Source organism: Cololabis saira, chromosome 14 (genome assembly GCF_033807715.1).
Source record: "Cololabis saira isolate AMF1-May2022 chromosome 14, fColSai1.1, whole genome shotgun sequence".
Taxonomy (NCBI): Eukaryota; Metazoa; Chordata; class Actinopteri; order Beloniformes; family Belonidae; genus Cololabis; species Cololabis saira.
The window spans coordinates 44,386,832-44,405,911 of NC_084600.1; positions in this window are offsets into that span (position 1 = coordinate 44,386,832).

The window sequence follows — 19,080 nt, forward strand, 5'->3', positions numbered from 1 at the left end:
AGACTTTTAATAGTGTTAAAAGCATGTTAAAAATGATGTCACAATACCTTTAAGGCCTATGTTACAATGTTCAGTCAGTTAAGCCTAACGTAAGCTCAAAGATGGCCAAAAAATGTATTTTGCTAATTTATTTATTTTAAGTTATTGTTCTTTGCTGGTATAATGTCTGCTGGAATATTTTAGAAATGCTGGGAAATTAAAAAATGTTCAGTTTTTTATGTTCAATAAATATTTTCTACCTTGTAATTTTCTAAAAGATTTTTTTCTTTGAAAAGCCTAAATCAAAAAAATCAAAAAAAAAACAAAAAAAAAAAAACACTGGGTTTGTATGTGTATATTTATGTATGTGTACGCATATGTGTGCGTATATATATGTATATATTACATATAGTAATAATGCACATATATACACTTTTGGTTTCTACCGTCATGGTATCAATCAATAATATGTGTGCAGACAAGGTAAAAAAAAAAAAAAAAAAAAAAAAAAAAAAAAAAAAAAAAGAAAAGCCTAAATCAAATGTATTTGATTTATGCAATGGTGAAAAAATTGGCAAAATAAATGAAAAACTGAGAAGAACCATGTTCGGTATTGTTCGGTATTCGGCCAAGTGTTTATTATTATTTTCGGTTTCAGTTTCGGCCACAAATTTTCATTTCGGTGCATCACTAGAAAAGGGGTATACGATGCCTCGCTGCGCACGGGGGGCGGTTCCGTCCGTCGGAATTGCGGCTCGTCCGTCTGTGCCGCCGGGCTGCGTGGGCTTCACGGGTCCAAGGCTGGAGCTCCTGCAGCGGATCCTGGCTCACGCGGGCGGTCGTCCCTGGAACGCCACGGTTCCTGGTAGGGCTGTTCGATTAATCGATTTTAAATCGTAATCGCGATTATGTAATTAGAACGATGTTAAAACGTGAAAATCGTAAAATTGATTTTTCTTTTTTTTTTTTTTTTTTTTTACCTTGTCTGCACACATATTATTGATTGATACCATGACGGTAGAAACCAAAAGTGTATATATGTGCATTGTTACTATATTTAATATATATACATATATATACGCACACATATGCGTACACATACATAAATATACACATACAAACCCAGTGTTTTTTTTTTTTTTTTTGGGGGGGGGCACTGGAAATCTGCAACAAAAAACCACAAACAAAGCACGAAACCGGCACGGAGCCAACCAAAACAATAACAGCAATCGACCTAAATCTTGAGATCGCAGTCTGAGCTAAGCTATCGCTACCGCTACCTAAACCCAAAATTGATTTTTCACTTTTTTTTTTACCTTGTTTGCACACATATTAAGGATTGATACCATATCAATGATTGATGGAAATACCTCTCAATACCTGCGACCAGTGCCCCATGGGAGAGGCTCTTTAGTGTAGGAGGGGGCGTTGTAACCATGGTGATATACTAACATGCCACCGCTAGACCGGCTCGTGTTCCTTGCAAAAAACTTGCAAATGTGAATATCAAATGTAATGAGTGACATTACACACCTCTCCCTCCTTCATGGGTTGCATTATTATTTAGCATGCAAAGACCTCAGTTTAATTAGAAAATGTCTTGTTTTATTTAATTGGAAATATAACTTACTGTATGTTTGCAAGTGCTGATTTGCTGATTTTTTTTTTCAGAGATAAAACTTTATATTTTATTATATTTTTTAAAACTTTTTTTCAACTTATTTTACAGAGTTTTGCACTTTATTCATTCATTTTTGGTTTAATAAGAGCACTTAAAGCCCAATGGGGCAAATGTTCAATAAAAAAACAGTATATTTGAAATAATTTCTTTGCCTTTTGTCAATTCACAAAATAATCGTAATCGTAATCGAAAATCGGATTTTGAGAGAAAAAAATCGAGATTTTATTTTTGGGCAAAATCGAACAGCCCTAGTTCCTGGTGTAGGAGAGGGCTCCAAGAAAAAGAGGAGTTAGCAGACAGGAGAGTGAAGAGTGCGCGCACTCGGATCAGAGCTGACGCTTGGCCGGTCAATCCGGGTCCAAGCGACTCTTCCCCCCCAGCTCTCAGGAAAAATGGGGAACGTGATCCAGGTGAGTTGGTCGGCAGGAGGTCTGTCCTGGTCGCTGGGCCGGGAAAGACAGAGCGAGAGTTGGGGGGACACAGAGTTTTGGTTCCGCGGGCTGCGGTGACGTCATCAGCACCTGGCCAGTAGGGATGGGCGGTATGGACTAAAAAATGTATCACGATCATTTCTGGCATTTATCCCGATAACGATAAAAATGACGATGAAAAAAAATACCAATTCAACTCCACCTTTGTAACTATAAATCTATCACCACATTCAGTCTTTGGAGCCAAATCACTGTTCTTTCGTTCTTTCTTTCTTTCTTTCTTTCTTTCTTTCTTTCTTTCTTTCTTTCTTTCTTTCTTTCTTTCTTTCTTTCTTTCTTTCTTTCTTTCTTTCTTTCTTTCTTTCTTCATTTTTACCGTGAGATACAAATTCTTACCGTGGTACATACCATGGATTTTAAGATGTGTAATGCATTTTTAAATTTTTCGGTGAACTATGTAGAATATAATAATCGGGATATATCGCATAATCGGGATATCGCAATGTGTATCGTATCGTGGCTCAAGTATCGTGATGCGTATCGTATCGCGAGGTCCTTCCCAATACCCACCCCTAGTCACGGGGGTCTGCTGGAGCCGATCCCAGCTATTTTCAGGCGAGAGGCAGGAGTTACACCCTGGACAGGTCACCAGTCCATCGCAGGGCCACAAATACAGACAAACAACCGGACACACTCACACTCACACCTACGGGCAATTTAGAATCATCAATTAACCTAGCATCCTTTTTTTTTTTGGACTGTGGGAGGAAACCGGAGCACCCGGAGAAAACCCACGCAAGCACGGGGAGAACAAGCAAACTCCACACAGAAAGACCCTGCTGGGCCTGGGAGTCGAACCGGGAACCTTCTTGCTGTGAGGCCTGGGGGGGCAAAGGGCTCTGATATGTTCCGCTACTGGTTTTCAGGCTTCATTTCTTGGACCGTAACTTTGTTGTCATCATAATAAATCGTCCCACTTGGTGTTTATTCCTGCCCTTTTACATCCTTTCGGGTTCAAAAACTCTGTTAAACATGTTCCTGAAGAACGTCGTTACGACCTGAAACATGCTGTGTACCTCATTGTCTGATGAGTCACAGCTGTCCCCTGAACTAGATTCTTCTGACCTAAACTCTGCCGTAGACCCACGACGGCCCTCGTTGGAGGCTGAAGTCGGGCTGGACTCCTGGAAACAGGAGATAATTATGTCACGCGTCATGGTGGTTTCCATAGAAAGTAAAAATATAACACAGTCTTTTGTGCAACCATATTTCTTGTAAATCTTTCTGAAAATGGTCTTGTGGAGTTTGTTTAGCCTCTTTTGGCAAATCTCAAAGTCTGTCCCCTCAAGTTTAGTCCAGATTTGATTTAAAAGACGTTCATTGAGGTCTTGGCGGTCCTTTGGACACAAGGGTAGAATTGATTTTTCTCCAGCATACTCTATAAGTGCCTGAAGAACGAGTCTTACAGCCTCCTTACGACTGCCCTCCTTTGCTTGTCCTCCTTCACATGTGAGATTATCTGAGTGTTGTTCCACATGAGGGACCTCCAAGGGCCGGTCTTGAGGAACAGGTAGATCTGATCCTGACTCTTTCTTAGCTACAAGACCTGTAGCACGTGCAACTGTTTGGAAATCTTTCCCAGGTACAAGTCTAATCGACTCGGAATCGTCTTTGGGCACAAAGTCTTTTGCACGTGTTGCCAATACGTCTTCAGACAACATGCCTACACTTGTGGAAGACTTTTTGTCTTTGGGCACAAAGTCTTTTACACGTGTTGCCAACTGGCATACGCCTTCAGACAACATGTCTTCACTTGTGGAAGACTTTTTGTCTTTGGGCACAAAGTCTTTTGCACTTGTTGCCAACTGGCATACGTCTTCAGACAACATGTCTTCACTTGTGGAAGACTTTTTGTCTTTGGGCACAAAGTCTTTTCCACGTGTTGCCAACTGGCATACGTCTTCAGACAACATGCCTTCACTTGTGGAAGACTTTTTGTCTTTGGGCACAAAGTCTTTTCCACGTGTTGCCAACTGGCATACGTCTTCAGACAACATGTCTTCACTTGTGGAAGACTTTTTGTCTTTGGGCACAAAGTCTTTTGCACTTGTTGCCAACTGGCATACGTCTTCAGACAACATGTCTTCACTTGTGGAAGACTTTTTGTCTTTGGGCACAAAGTCTTTTACACGTGTTGCCAACTGGCATACGTCTTCAGACAACATGTCTTCACTTGTGGAAGACTTTTTGTCTTTGGGCACAAAGTCTTTTCCACGTGTTGCCAACTGGCATACGTCTTCAGACAACATGCCTTCACTTGTGGAAGACTTTTTGTCTTTGGGCACAAAGTCTTTTGCACTTGTTGCCAACTGGTATACGTCTTCAGACAACATGTCTTCACTTGTGGAAGACTTTTTGTTCCCTCCAGTCATACTTGGTGCTTCCACCCCAGTTACAGTTCCACATTCTTGCTCCCGGGAGGATTTATTCTCTGACGAGTCTTCATCGTCTTCAGGTACGAAGTATTCCACGGGTGTCACCCACTGAGAATCCTGTGGTACTGAGTCTTCTCCGCCCGTCATACTTGATGTTTCTTCATCAGACTCTATAAGTTCCTGAAAAACGCGTCTTACTTTCTCTTTACGACTGCCCTCCTTTGCTTGTCCTCCTTCACATGTGAGATTATCTGAGTGTTGTTCCACATGAGGGACCTCCAAGGGCGGGTCTTGAGGAACAGGTAGATCTGATCCTGACTCTTTCTTAGCTACAACACCTGTAGCACGTGCAACTGTTTGGGAATCTTTCCCAGGTACAAGTCTAATCGACTCGGAATCGTCTTTGGGCACAAAGTCTTTTGCACGTGTTGCCAACTGGCATACGTCTTCAGACAACATGCCTTCACTTGTGGAAGACTTTTTGTCTTTGGGCACAAAGTCTTTTGCACGTGTTGCCAACTGGCATACGTCTTCAGACAACATGCCTTCACTTGTGGAAGACTTTTTGTCTTTGGGCACAAAGTCTTTTGCACGTGTTGCCAACTGGCATACGTCTTCAGACAACATGTCTTCACTTGTGGAAGACTTTTTGTCTTTGGGCACAAAGTCTTTTGCACGTGTTGCCAACTGGCATACGTCTTCAGACAATGTGCCTTCACTTGTGGAAGACTTTTTGTTCCCTCCAGTCATACTTGGTGCATCTGCCCCAGTTACAGTTCCACATTTCTGCTCCCGGGAGGATTTATTCTCTGACGAGTCTTCATCGTCTTCAGGTACGAAGTATTCCTCGGGTGTCACCCACTGAGAATCCTGTGGTACCGAGTCTTCTCCGCCAGTCATACTTGGTTTATTCTGTGACGAGTCTTCATCGTCTTCAGGTACCAAGTCTTCCACGGGTGTCACCCACGGAGAATCCTGTGGTACCGAGTCTTCTCCGCCAGTCATACTTGATGTTTCTTCATCAGACTCTATAAGTTCCTGAAAAACGCGTCTTACTTTCTCCTTATGACTGCCCTCCTTTGCTTGTCCTCCTTCACATGTGAGATTATCTGAGTGTTGTTCCACATGAGGGACCTCCAAGGGCCGGTCTTGAGAAACGGGTAGATCTGATCCTGACTCTTTCTTAGCTACAACACCTGTAGCACGTGCAACTGTTTGGGAGTCTTTCCCAGGTACAAGTCTAATCGACTCGGAATCGTCTTTGGGCACAAAGTCTTTTGCACGTGTTGCAAACTGGCATACATCTTCAGACAACATGCCTTCACTTGTGGACGACTTTTTGTTCCCGCGAGTCATACTTGGTGCATCCACCCCAGTTACAGTTCCACATTCTTGCTCCTGGGAGGATTCATTCTCTGACAAGTCTTCATCGTCTTCAGGTACGAAGTATTCCACGGGTGTCACCCACTGAGAATCCTGTGGTACCGAGTCTTCTCCATCCGTCATACTTGATGTTTTTGCAGCATACTGTAAAATTCCCTTACGAACGCGTCTTACTTTCTCCTTACGACTGTCCTCCTTTGCTTGTCCTCCTTCACATGTGAGATTATCTGAGTGTTGTTCCACATGAGGGACCTCCAAGTGCCGGTCTTGAGGAACAGGTAGATCTGATCCTGACTGTTTCTTAGCTACAACACCTTTAGCACGTGCAACTGTTTGGGAATCTTTCCCAGGTACAAGTCTAATTGACTCAGAATCGTCTTTGGGCACAACGTTTTTCCCACGTGGGAAATGGAGAAGTGGATAACTGTCCCACCCCGGCAGAAGTGGCTCGGAATCTTCGTCAGAAGAAGAGTCGGAGGAAAGTGACAAGGAATCGGTTTCAGAAAAAAAGTCCACGACGGAAATCGACTCGGAGTCGTCTTCCACGAGTGTCACCCACTGAGAATCCTGTGGTACCGAGTCTTCTCTGCCCGTCACACTCGGTGCATCCGCCCCAGTTACAGTTCCACATTCCTGCTCCCGGGAGGATTCATTCTCTGACGAGTTTTTGTCGTCCTCAGGTGCAGCGTCCCCCGAGACGACTTTTTTTAACTTAGTGAACATTCTGGGAATGTGCTTGGTAAAGATATTGTTTATCCTTCTTATCAATGGTCTTTTCTCTTTGTAGGGTGGAGCAGTTCCGTCGCTACTCGATGCTGCAGGTGTAGGCGGAGTAATTGGTCCGTTAATCTTATACCAATCCGACAAGTTCTTTATGAATTCAATGATCATGTTAGCGGTTCGCTGAACGGTAGCATCAGACGTGTAGGAGTCATTGACCCCGAGTTTAAAACCTGCTTTGGGGTCCGGATTAGTTTGGGTGGACAGTGTGCCAATGTTTACTGCAAATTCTTTTAGGATGCGTGCGATCTCCACATAGGGCCGTCCGCTCTTGACTTCTCTCCTAGATGCCATGAAATTAGCCAGAATGGATGCAGTGATGACCTCTGTCAGGTTCCATTTAAGAGTCTCCACCATGCGTTTGACGCGATCATCTCGATTTTCTGGGACCAACCATGGCCAAAGTAAGGAAATAATGTGGTTCAAAAAGATCGGTATCCTTGGTCTGACTTGTTCTATAATCTCGATTGCAATTTCTTGTGTTATGTATTTTGGTTTCGGCATAGTTTCCCGGACCGTTGATGATTTAGGAGAAAACATGTCGGTTCTGAGTTAAATGTCTTGTCTCTACCTTAAAAACCGTGTACGAGGGCCGTGTGTTTTTCTTGTTTTTGTTTTTTTTTGTTTTCTGCTTTTGTTTTGTATTACCTAGCTTATTCTATTTGTCTCATCACCTTTTTAGTCTCTCTCGGTGCAAAATAATAGTAATTCCCCCCTTTTCTTTTTTTTACAATCTTCCCTACAAAGTACTGCTTCTTACCTGTATGTCATTCGATGTTATATGAATTTAAAAAAAGGTCTCCAATGTAAACAAGTGTAATGCTTTCTTGGAATAATGCCTTTTAGTTGACTTTGTATCAGCGAATCTGTACTGTCATGAAACTGTACCGGATCCTGTGCAATTCTTCAAATGAATTCTTCAATCAATCAATCAATGTACGAGGCTGGAATGAGCGGAGAGAAAGAATTTACACGTTTATATAGTGTACCGGCGTGACGTCAGAACTACGTCAATCGCTGACGCGTAAGCACACCCGCGCATGCGCGTGACGAGATCGTTTTGATGTTTGGTTTGTCAATATATATATTATTAATATAATTATTATCAATTAATAGAACATTATTATGTAATATAATAATATCTATAATAATATTATTTATATTCCGTTTGTTTAAATAAATGTTTGTACTGAATCTGCGCAGTTCGCGCAGCCGTTAGTTCAACCACATACGATTAAAAACCCTCCAGAAATGCATTTCGGACAGTCTTAGACAACACAGAAACCTAACCTTACGTTACAAGTCGTACAAGTCGTCCTGTGCAATTCTTCAAATGAATTCTTCAATCAATCAATCAATGTACGAGGCTGGAATGAGCGGAGAGAAAGAATTTACACGTTTATATAGTGTACCGGCGTGACGTCAGAACTACGTCAATCGCTGACGCGTAAGCACACCCGCGCATGCGCGTGACTAGATCGCTTTGATATTTGGTTTGTCAATATATATATTATTAATATAATTATTATCAATTAATAGAACATTATTATGTAATATAATAATATCTATAATAATATTATTTATATTCCGTTTGTTTAAATAAATGTTTGTACTGAGTCTGCGCAGTTCGCGCAGCCGTTAGTTCAACCACATACGATTAAAAACCCTCCAGAAATGCATTTCGGACAGTCTTAGACAACACAGAAACCTAACCTTACGGTACAAGTCGTCCAGCCGCCTCGCCGCTGTGAAAATACGAGTATTGGATCAGCTTGAAGGTTTTTAAATCCGGTTTTAGATCAAACAAACGCCGAAGTGCAGCTTCGGTGACGTCATCACAACCTACAGCAGAAATAATGGACTTTAAACTTTATTATTATTATTATTATTATGACTGTTACCTTGATTATCTATATTATGACTTCTTATTCATACTAGATATTTTTTATAATTTACTCCATCATTATTTGAGCTGTTCCACACTATTTTTGGTGTTTGTATAGCAAAATTTGCTAATAAAGTTTTTTTTTAAATGTACTGAAACTTCGAAATATTGTATTTAAACTCTCATAATGTACTTACACTTTCAAAATAATGTCCTTAAACTTCGAAATATTGTACTTAAACTTTGAAATAATGTATTTAAAATCTCATAATGTCCTTAAACTTCGAAATAATGTACTGAAACTTCGAAATATTGTATTTAAACTCTCATAATGTACTTAAACTTTCAAATAATGTCCTTAAACTTCGAAATATTCTACTTAAACTTTGAAATAATGTATTTCAACTCTCATAATGTACTTAAACTTTCAAATAATGTATTTAGAATAGAATAGAATAGAATAGAAGACTTTATTGATCTCCCAGATTTAAAATAGGAATAACCAATAAATAGCTAAATAATAAAAAAGAGCAATATAAAAAGTAGAAAAAGAGTATGTACAAGAGAAAAAAAATAGTAAACACCAAAAAAACGGATAAAACTCATAAAACTCTCATAATGTACTTAAACTTTCAAATAATGTCCTTAAACTTCGAAATATTGTACTTAAACTTTGAAATAATGTATTTAAAATCTCATAATGTCCTTAAACTTCGAAATAATGTACTGAAACTTTCAAATATTGTATTTAAACTCTCATAATGTACTTAAACTTTCAAATAATGTCCTTAAACTTCGAAATATTGTACTTAAACTTTGAAATAATGTATTTAAAATATCATAATGTCCTTAAACTTCGAAATAATGTACTTAAACCTTCAAATAATGTAGTGTTGCTTCAATTTATTGTATTTGGGGTAATTTGAGGACAAAAAAGTCCTCTAATGTAATTAAACTTTCAAATAATTCAGTTAAATTTCGAAATAATGTACTGGAACTTTCAAATGTACTTACATTTTCAAATAATGTACTTAAACTTTCAAATAATAATAAATAATAATAATCGATTTTATTTATAGCGCGCTTTTAAAAGATCTCAAAGACGCTTCACAGATACAAAGATAAAACATAAAGATCAAGAAAAATACAAACATGAACATCACATCACTATGTATAATACTCCAAATATAACTTTAGTTGCCTATTTGAAGTTTGGAATTACAAACAAATAAACTATGCTTTAGAATTGTTATTACATAATGCACCATGTTATTACATTTTCTAGAGAATAAAAAAGTTGCAAGTGCATTTTGTAATAATCTTATCTGTAATAACTTATTACATGATGCGGTAAAATGTATTACAAAATGCGTCGGGCAAGTTTATTACAAAATGCGGCTTTATTACAAAATGAAATGACAAAGTTATTACATTTTGGACGTTTATTAGAAAATGCGGCTCAACAAGCTTTAACTTTGACTAAAACATGACGAGACGTGTTTGAGTTTTCGTTGACGAGACGAGACGAACACGTTAGCGGGTCGGACGTTCAAAATGCACAACGTTTCTGCCTTTGACATGTCTGTCAAAAATGAATAAAAATATCAGCAATAGTGCTGCAACCTCTCCTTGTCTGGAAACGACGAGATGATATATGGACATATTTTCAATATAATCAAGCAGAAAGGAAAACAGAATGCATCGTGGAGGGAGACGGCGATAAATGTGGCCACAAACTCGGTGGAAAGAATCTCAAGCGGCTCCTGAAGATTCACCGCGCTGACGTCTTATCCAGGGTAAGTTACACCAAGTCCTGTTAACATATACAATGTTATATATATATATATATATATATATATATATATATATATATATATATATATATATATATATATATATATATATATATATATATATATATATATATATATATATATATATATATATATATATATACAGTACTCGAGTTGTAAAAACAATCAGGGGGGATGGAGGATTTGATCATATGGGGACAGATAATTTGTGCTGATTACAAATAATATAATATCTTACAAATAATAGCAGTGACCAAAACAGCTGCAGAAATACTGCAGGAATGACATAGCAGCAGTTAAATGCAGCCTTCTGTAAGCTTTAAATATCCACTGGGCTTACATCAAATACATCAAAACACAACAATAAAAAACACTTTTCTGAACTTATCAATATGACTCTGTCCTTCACAGGATAAGTAACATGGATCACTGCAAAAACTCACAATCTTAACAAGAATATTTGTCTTATTTCTACTTAAAATGTCTCATTTTAGTAAAAAAATGTCATTACACTTAAAACAAGACTCATCACTGGAAAAAACAACCATTTTCACCTGTTTCAAGTAGATTTTCACTTGAAATAAGTAGAAAAATCTGCCAGTGGAACAAGATTGTTTTGCTTGTAATGAGAAGATAAATCTGGTTCCACTGGCAGATTTTCCTACTTATTTCAAGCGAAAGTTTACTTGAAACAGGTGAAAATTGTCAAATGTTATTTTCTGGTGATGATAGCAGTAAAACCACATTCATTGATGAAATGACATATGTTGATATATTTGTGTTTTCACTCCAAATAACTTTGGTCTGTAGGTGGCAGTGCAGGACCATTTCACCTGTTTTTCTGCACCGCATTGAGCTGCATTTTGTAATAAAATACCCAACGCATTTTGTAATAAATTTTGCCGCATTATGTAATAAGTTATTACATTTTGAGAAGATTATTACAAAATGCACTTGCAACTTTTTTATTCTCTAGAAGATGTAATAACATGGTGCATTATGTAATAACTATTCTAAAGCATAGTTTGTTTGTTATTGGCCTATATAATTCCAAACTTCAAATAGGAAACTAAAGTTATATTTGGAGTATTATACATTTTATTGAGCTACATAGCTCTGAGGGAAATTGCATAAAAAACAACAAAAGTCACTATTGTATAAATTCATTGTTAAACAAACGGCAATAATAATAATAATAATAATAATAATAATAATAATAATAATAATAATAATAGGTATTATTACATAATGCACCATGTTATTACATTTCCTAGAAAATAAAAAAGTTGCAAGTGCATTTTATAATAATCTTCTCAAAATGCAATAACTTATTACATAATGTGGCAAAATTTATTACAAAATGCGGCTTTATTACAAAATGAAATGAAAAAGTTATTACATTTTGGACGTTTATAAATTACAAAATGCGGCTCTACACGCCCTATATATGTGGCTCTTGTGCGCATTTTTTGTTGGTGCTTGTTTTGTATTTTCATATAAGGATTGTGTTTCATGTAGTATTTAAGTAAAGTCTGATAACGCTTGAATGTATTTTGTCAAGACAAGAGAGGAGGGGGTGGATTCAGTGCACGTTATAATTGCTGAGCATCCTCCTTAGATACATTTTATACTGTTACAAGTATATGTTTGAAATATTTTTTTTCTTTCATTGTTATCCTACCTCGCATGGGCTAAAATTATTTTGAAAATCAATAAAAAGTTGGTCATAAAAAAAAGCATCAGTTCAACTCATTCAATCAGCATTTTCTGAGATCTCAAAAGTCGACTGCAGTGACTTAAACCCACCAGCAGATGGAGACATTTATCTCCCTAAAAACAGTCAAACGTCTCAACATAAATAGATATAAAACTATATATAAACTATATAATTAAATAAAAAAAAATCTCATTACACTTAAAACAAGACTCATCACTGGAAAAAACAACAATGTTCACCTGTTTCAGGTAGATTTTCACTTAAAATAAGTAGAAAAATCTGCCAGTGGAGCAAGATTTTTTTGCTTGTAATGAGAAGATAAATCTTGTCCCACTGGCAGATTTTTCTACTTATTTTAAGTGAAAATTTACTTGAAACAGGTGAAAATTGTCAAATAAGTTATTTTTCTGGTAATGACTCTGGTTTTAAGTGTAATGAGATTTTTTGACTAAAAATGAGACGTTTTAACTAGAAATAAGACAAATATTCCTGGTAAGAGTTTGAGTTTTTGCAGTGTAGGACTGTAGTCTGTGCATAATAATAATAATAACAAAAATAATAAATAATAATATTAATAAATAAATGACAACAATGACAATAGATAGAATTAGGAGTAGTTTTTGTTAATATTAGTAAAAGTAGTACTACCAGGTAAGTACTAATAGTAGTAGTAGTATTTGTATCATAATAGATAGTAAAAGTAACAGTATGATTATTATTAGTCGTAGTATTGGTAGTAGTAGTAGTTATAGTAGTAGTATTTGCATGAATTGCTTTGAAGTTTTTTATTTTTTATTTAATATTTATTTATTTCAGGTTGATTTTTTTTTATTTTTTATTTTAATGTTTATTCATTTATTTCAGGTTGAATCTTTTAATTTAATATTTATATCAGGTTGAATCTTTTATCTTAATATTTATTAATTTCAGGTTGAATTTTTAATTTAATATTTATTTATTTTAGGTTGAATTTTCTTTTAGTACTAATGGTAGTAGTAGTACTTATATTAGTAGTATTTGCATGAATAGCTTTGAAGTTTTTTATTTTTTATTTAATATTTATTTCAGGTTTAATTTTTTAATTTAATATTTATTCATTTATTTCAGGGTGAATTTTTTTATTTAATATTTATCTCAGGTTGAATGTTTTAATTCCCAACCGAACCAGGTGAGATGGTCCAAAGACGTTTGTCTTCGTTCAGATTTCAGGTTATTTATGTGTAATCGATCAACCTGATCGATCACTTTTATCACAACCGATGACGTCAGAGTTGCTGCTGGAGCCACGTTCAACTTCGTCTCTCCTGAGTTTTATATTTATTTAATGAGACAAAAATGCAGAATCAATATCAACTATAAAAACAACTATGTAAAAGGTCTGAAAAAGCTGAACCAGTGATGAGTCTTGTCCTTTATGCTATGGAAAACCACCGCGGGACAAAATATAAGCTAAAAGTATGGAAAACCACCGCGGGACAAAATATAAGCTAAAAGTATGGAAAACCACCGCGGGACAAGATATGATCTAAAAGTATGGAAAACCACCGCGGAACAAGATATAATCTAAAAGTATGGAAAACCACTACGGAACAAAATATAATCTAAAAGTATGGAAAACCACTACGGAACAAAATATAATCTAAAAGTATGGAAAACCACCGCGGAACAAAATATAATCTAAAAGTATGGAAAACCACAGCGGAACAAAATATAATCTAAAAGTATGGAAAACCACCGCGGAACAAGATATAATCTAAATGTATGGAAAACCACCGCGGAACAAAATATAATCTAAAAGTATGGAAAACCACCGCGGGACCAAATAGGACCTTAAATATGGAAAACCACAGCGGAACAAGATATGATCTAAAAGTATGGAAAACCAATACGGAACAAAATATAATCTAAAAGTATGGAAAACCACTGCGGAACAAAATATAATCTAAAAATATGGAAAACCACTGCGGAACAAAATATAATCTAAAAGTATGGAAAACCACCGCGGGACAAAATAGGACCTTAAATATGGAAAACCACCGCGGGACAAGATATGATCTAAAAGTATGGAAAACCAATACGGAACAAAATATAATCTAAAAGTATGGAAAACCACTACGGAACAAAATATAATCTAAAAGTATGGAAAACCACTGCGGAACAAAATATAATCTAAAAGTATGGAAAACCAATACGGAACAAAATATAATCTAAAAGTATGGAAAACCACCGCGGAACAAGATATAATCTAAAAGTATGGAAAACCACCGCGGAACAAAATATCTAAAAGTATGGAAAACCACCGCGGAACAAAATATAATCTAAAAGTATGGAAAACCACAGCGGGACAAAATATAATCTAAAAGTATGGAAAACCACTGCGGAACAAAATATAATCTAAAAGTATGGAAAACCACCGCGGGACAAAATATAATCTAAAAGTATGGAAAACCACCGCGGAACAAAATATAATCTAAAAGTATGGAAAACCACAGCGGAACAAAATATAATCTAAAAGTATGGAAAACCACCAAGGGACAAAATATAATCTAAAAGTATGGAAAACCACAGCGGAACAAAATATAATCTAAAAGTATGGAAAACCACCAAGGGACAAAATATAATCTAAAAGCATGGAAAACCACCGCGGAACAAAATATAATCTAAAAGTATGGAAAACCACAGCGGAACAAAATATAATCTAAAAGTATGGAAAACCACCAAGGGACAAAATATAATCTAAAAGTATGGAAAACCACCGCGGAACAAAATATAATCTAAAAGTATGGAAAACCACCGCGGGACAAAATATAATCTAAAAGTATGGAAAACCATCGCGGAACAAAATATAATCTAAAAGTATGGAAAACCACTGCGGAACAAAATATAATCTAAAAGTATGGAAAACCACCGCGGGACAAAATATAATCTAAAAGTATGGAAAACCACCGCGGAACAAAATATAATCTAAAAGTATGGAAAACCACAGCGGGACAAAATATAATCTAAAAGTATGGAAAACCACTGCGGGTCAAAATATAATCTAAAAGTATGGAAAACCACTGCAGAACAAAATATAATCTAAAAGTATGGAAAACCACAGCGGAACAAGATATAATCTAAAAGTATGGAAAACCACCGCGGAACAAAATATAATCTAAATATATGGAAAACCACTACGGAACAAAATATAATCTAAAAGTACGGAAAACCACTACGGAACAAAATATAATCTAAAAGTATGGAAAACCACCGCGGAATAAAATATAATCTAAAAGTATGGAAAACCACCGCGGAACAAAATATAATCTAAAAGTTTGGAAAACCACCGCGGAACAAAATATAATCTAAAAATATGGAAAACCACCGCGGAACAAAATATAATCTAAAAGTATGGAAAACCACCGCGGAACAAAATATAATCTAAAAATATGGAAAACCACCGCGGGACAAAATATAATCTAAAAGTATGGAAAACCACCGCGGAACAAAATATAATCTAAAAGTATGGAAAACCACCGCGGAACAAAGTAGGACCTAAATGTATGGAAGAGTGTCAGGACAAGAGAAAAACAAAAATATTTTAGAGGAAGATTTTTTATTCATTGTGCATTTCGAGAAAAAAGTGGAAATGTCGAGATTAATGTTGAAATACAATTTCGAGAAAAAAGTCAAAATGTCGAGAAAAAATGTAGAGAAAAAAGTTGAAATGTCAAGAAAAATGGCGAGAAAAAAGTCGAAAAGTCGAGATTAATGTTGAAGTACAATTTCGCAAAAAAAGTCGAATTGTATTTCAACTTTTTTCTTGACATTTTGACTTTTTTTCTCGACATTTTGACTTTTTTCTCTAAGTGCACAATAAAAAAAAAACCACCGCGGTCACAAAGTATAACCCCTAAAGCACAGATCCTGATAAAAATACTGGCAGAAAAAGAACTGTATGCAAAATTGAAAAAAAAATAAAATAAAATAAATACATACATATATATATTTATTTATTTATTTATTTATGTATGTATATATATATATATATATATATATATATATATATATATATATATATATATATATATATATATATATATATATATATATATATATAAATAAATACATATGATATATTAAAATTATATATTAAAATATATATGATATATATTATATATGGTACTGTCAGGCAATTAAACAAATTTATCAAATTAATTACAGGATTGATAATTAATCTTAATTAATACTGTATTTGACCCGGTCTTTGTACGTTTTGACCGTATAGAAACGTAATTCTTGCCATTGTAAGAATGAGATGAACCTGCTGGATCTACTGCCCTTACTGACTAACAACTGCTGCTTTTATTATTTTATCTCTTTTCTTATAATTTTATATCATTTGATTTGTTATTTACTGTTTAATTGTGTCTTGCTGCTTTTTATGTTGATGTAAAGCACCTTGAATGACCTTTTGGTAGAATTGTGCTGTACAAATAAACTTGCCTTATCTAGTTAATCACATTTTAATCTCATATCTGCTAAAGGTCCCCAAATAAAGAATTAGAATTCTAGGACATTGTAAAATGGCAGTGCATGACTAATCAATTGAAAACACTAAGAAGAGAAGATTTGAAATCCACATTTTTTATTGGTGAAGTTTGTTTCATAAATGAAATTCAAAAGAAAAAGCTCAAGCTCATCAGTAAACCAATTAGGCCAGGAGCATTATTACAAATAAATAAGATACAGAAATAAAATAAGGCTGAGTCTCAATAGGCACTTAAGGCACCAACATGGTATTAAAGGGGACATATTATGGCATTTAATGTATATTTTAAACAGGCCTTGAATGTCTTAAAAACAATCTAAAGCTTGTTTTTTCTGCATACATCAGAAATTCAGCCTGTGGGCCATGTCTCTAGTTTTACCGCTTCTAACCTCATTATCTATAAGCTCTGTGCTGATTGGCTGCTTGAATGACATGTAGCAGGGGAGGGAACAAAGCCTCTCCGGCCAGAGCAGCGGCTCCGTACACAAAGCGTGTCCGATGCGAGCGAGTTTCGGCGACAAAATCAATTCCATTGCTTTATTTTTTTTGTATTGGACTGTCATAACTGGCCGCGAGTCTAACTGTTTCAGTGTGGACAGAGAGAGTTTAACGGTTTCAGTGTGGACAGAGAGAGTTTAATGGTTTCAGTGTGGACAGAGAGAGTTTAACGGTTTCAGTGTGGACAGAGAGAGTTTAATGGTTTCAGTGTGGACAGAGAGAGTTTAACGGTTTCAGTGTGGACAGAGAGAGTTTAATGGTTTCAGTGTGGACAGAGAGAGTTTAATGGTTTCAGTGTGGACAGAGAGAGTTTAACAGTTTCAGTGTGGACAGAGAGAGTTTAATGGTTTCAGTGTGGACAGAGAGAGTTTAATGGTTTCATTGTGGACAGAGAGAGTTTAACGGTTTCAGTGTGGACAGAGAGAGTTTAACAGTTTCAGTGTGGACAGAGAGAGTTTAACGGTTTCAGTGTGGACAGAGAGAGTTTAATAGTTTCAGTGTGGACAGAGAGAGTTTAAAGGTTTCAGTGTGGACAGAGAGAGTTTAACAGTTTCAGTGTGGACAGAGAGAGTTTAACAGTTTCAGTGTGGACAGAGAGAGTTTAACGGTTTCAGTGTGGACAGAGAGAGTTTAATGGTTTCAGTGTGGACAGAGAGAGTTTAATGGTTTCAGTGTGGACAGAGAGAGTTTAAAGGTTTCAGTGTGGACAGAGAGAGTTTAACAGTTTCAGTGTGGACAGAGAGAGTTTAACAGTTTCAGTGTGGACAGAGAGAGTTTAACGGTTTCAGTGTGGACAGAGAGAGTTTAACAGTTTCAGTGTGGACAGAGAGAGTTTAACAGTTTCAGTGTGGACAGAGAGAGTTTAACAGTTTCAGTGTGGACAGAGAGAGTTTAACAGTTTCAGTGTGGACAGAGAGAGTTTAACAGTTTCAGTGTGGACAGAGAGAGTTTAAAGGTTTCAGTGTGGACAGAGAGAGTTTAACAGTTTCAGTGTGGACAGAGAGAGTTTAACAGTTTCAGTGTGGACAGAGAGAGTTTAACGGTTTCAGTGTGGACAGAGAGAGTTTAATGGTTTCAGTGTGGACAGAGAGAGTTTAACGGTTTCAGTGTGGACAGAGAGAGTTTAACAGTTTCAGTGTGGACAGAGAGAGTTTAACGGTTTCAGTGTGGACAGAGAGAGTTTAATAGTTTCAGTGTGGACAGAGAGAGTTTAAAGGTTTCAGTGTGGACAGAGAGAGTTTAACAGTTTCAGTGTGGACAGAGAGAGTTTAACAGTTTCAGTGTGGACAGAGAGAGTTTAACGGTTTCAGTGTGGACAGAGAGAGTTTAATGGTTTCAGTGTGGACAGAGAGAGTTTAATGGTTTCAGTGTGGACAGAGAGAGTTTAAAGGTTTCAGTGTGGACAGAGAGAGTTTAACAGTTTCAGTGTGGACAGAGAGAGTTTAACAGTTTCAGTGTGGACAGAGAGAGTTTAACAGTTTCAGTGTGGACAGAGAGAGTTTAATGGTTTCAGTGTGGACAGAGAGAGTTTAACAGTTTCAGTGTGGACAGAGAGAGTTTAACAGTTTCAGTGTGGACAGAGAGAGTTTAACAGTTTCAGTGTGGACAGAGAGAGTTTAACAGTTTCAGTGTGGACAGAGAGAGTTTAACAGTTTCAGTGTGGACAGAGAGAGTTTAAAGGTTTCAGTGTGGACAGAGAGAGTTTAATGGTTTCAGTGTGGACAGAGAGAGTTTAATGGTTTCAGTGTGGACAGAGAGAGTTTAACAGTTTCAGTGTGGACAGAGAGAGTTTAACAGTTTCAGTGTGGACAGAGAGAGTTTAACAGTTTCAGTGTGGACAGAGAGAGTTTAATGGTTTCAGTGTGGACAGAGAGAGTTTAACAGTTTCAGTGTGGACAGAGAGAGTTTAATGGTTTCAGTGTGGACAGAGAGCGTCCGATGTCACG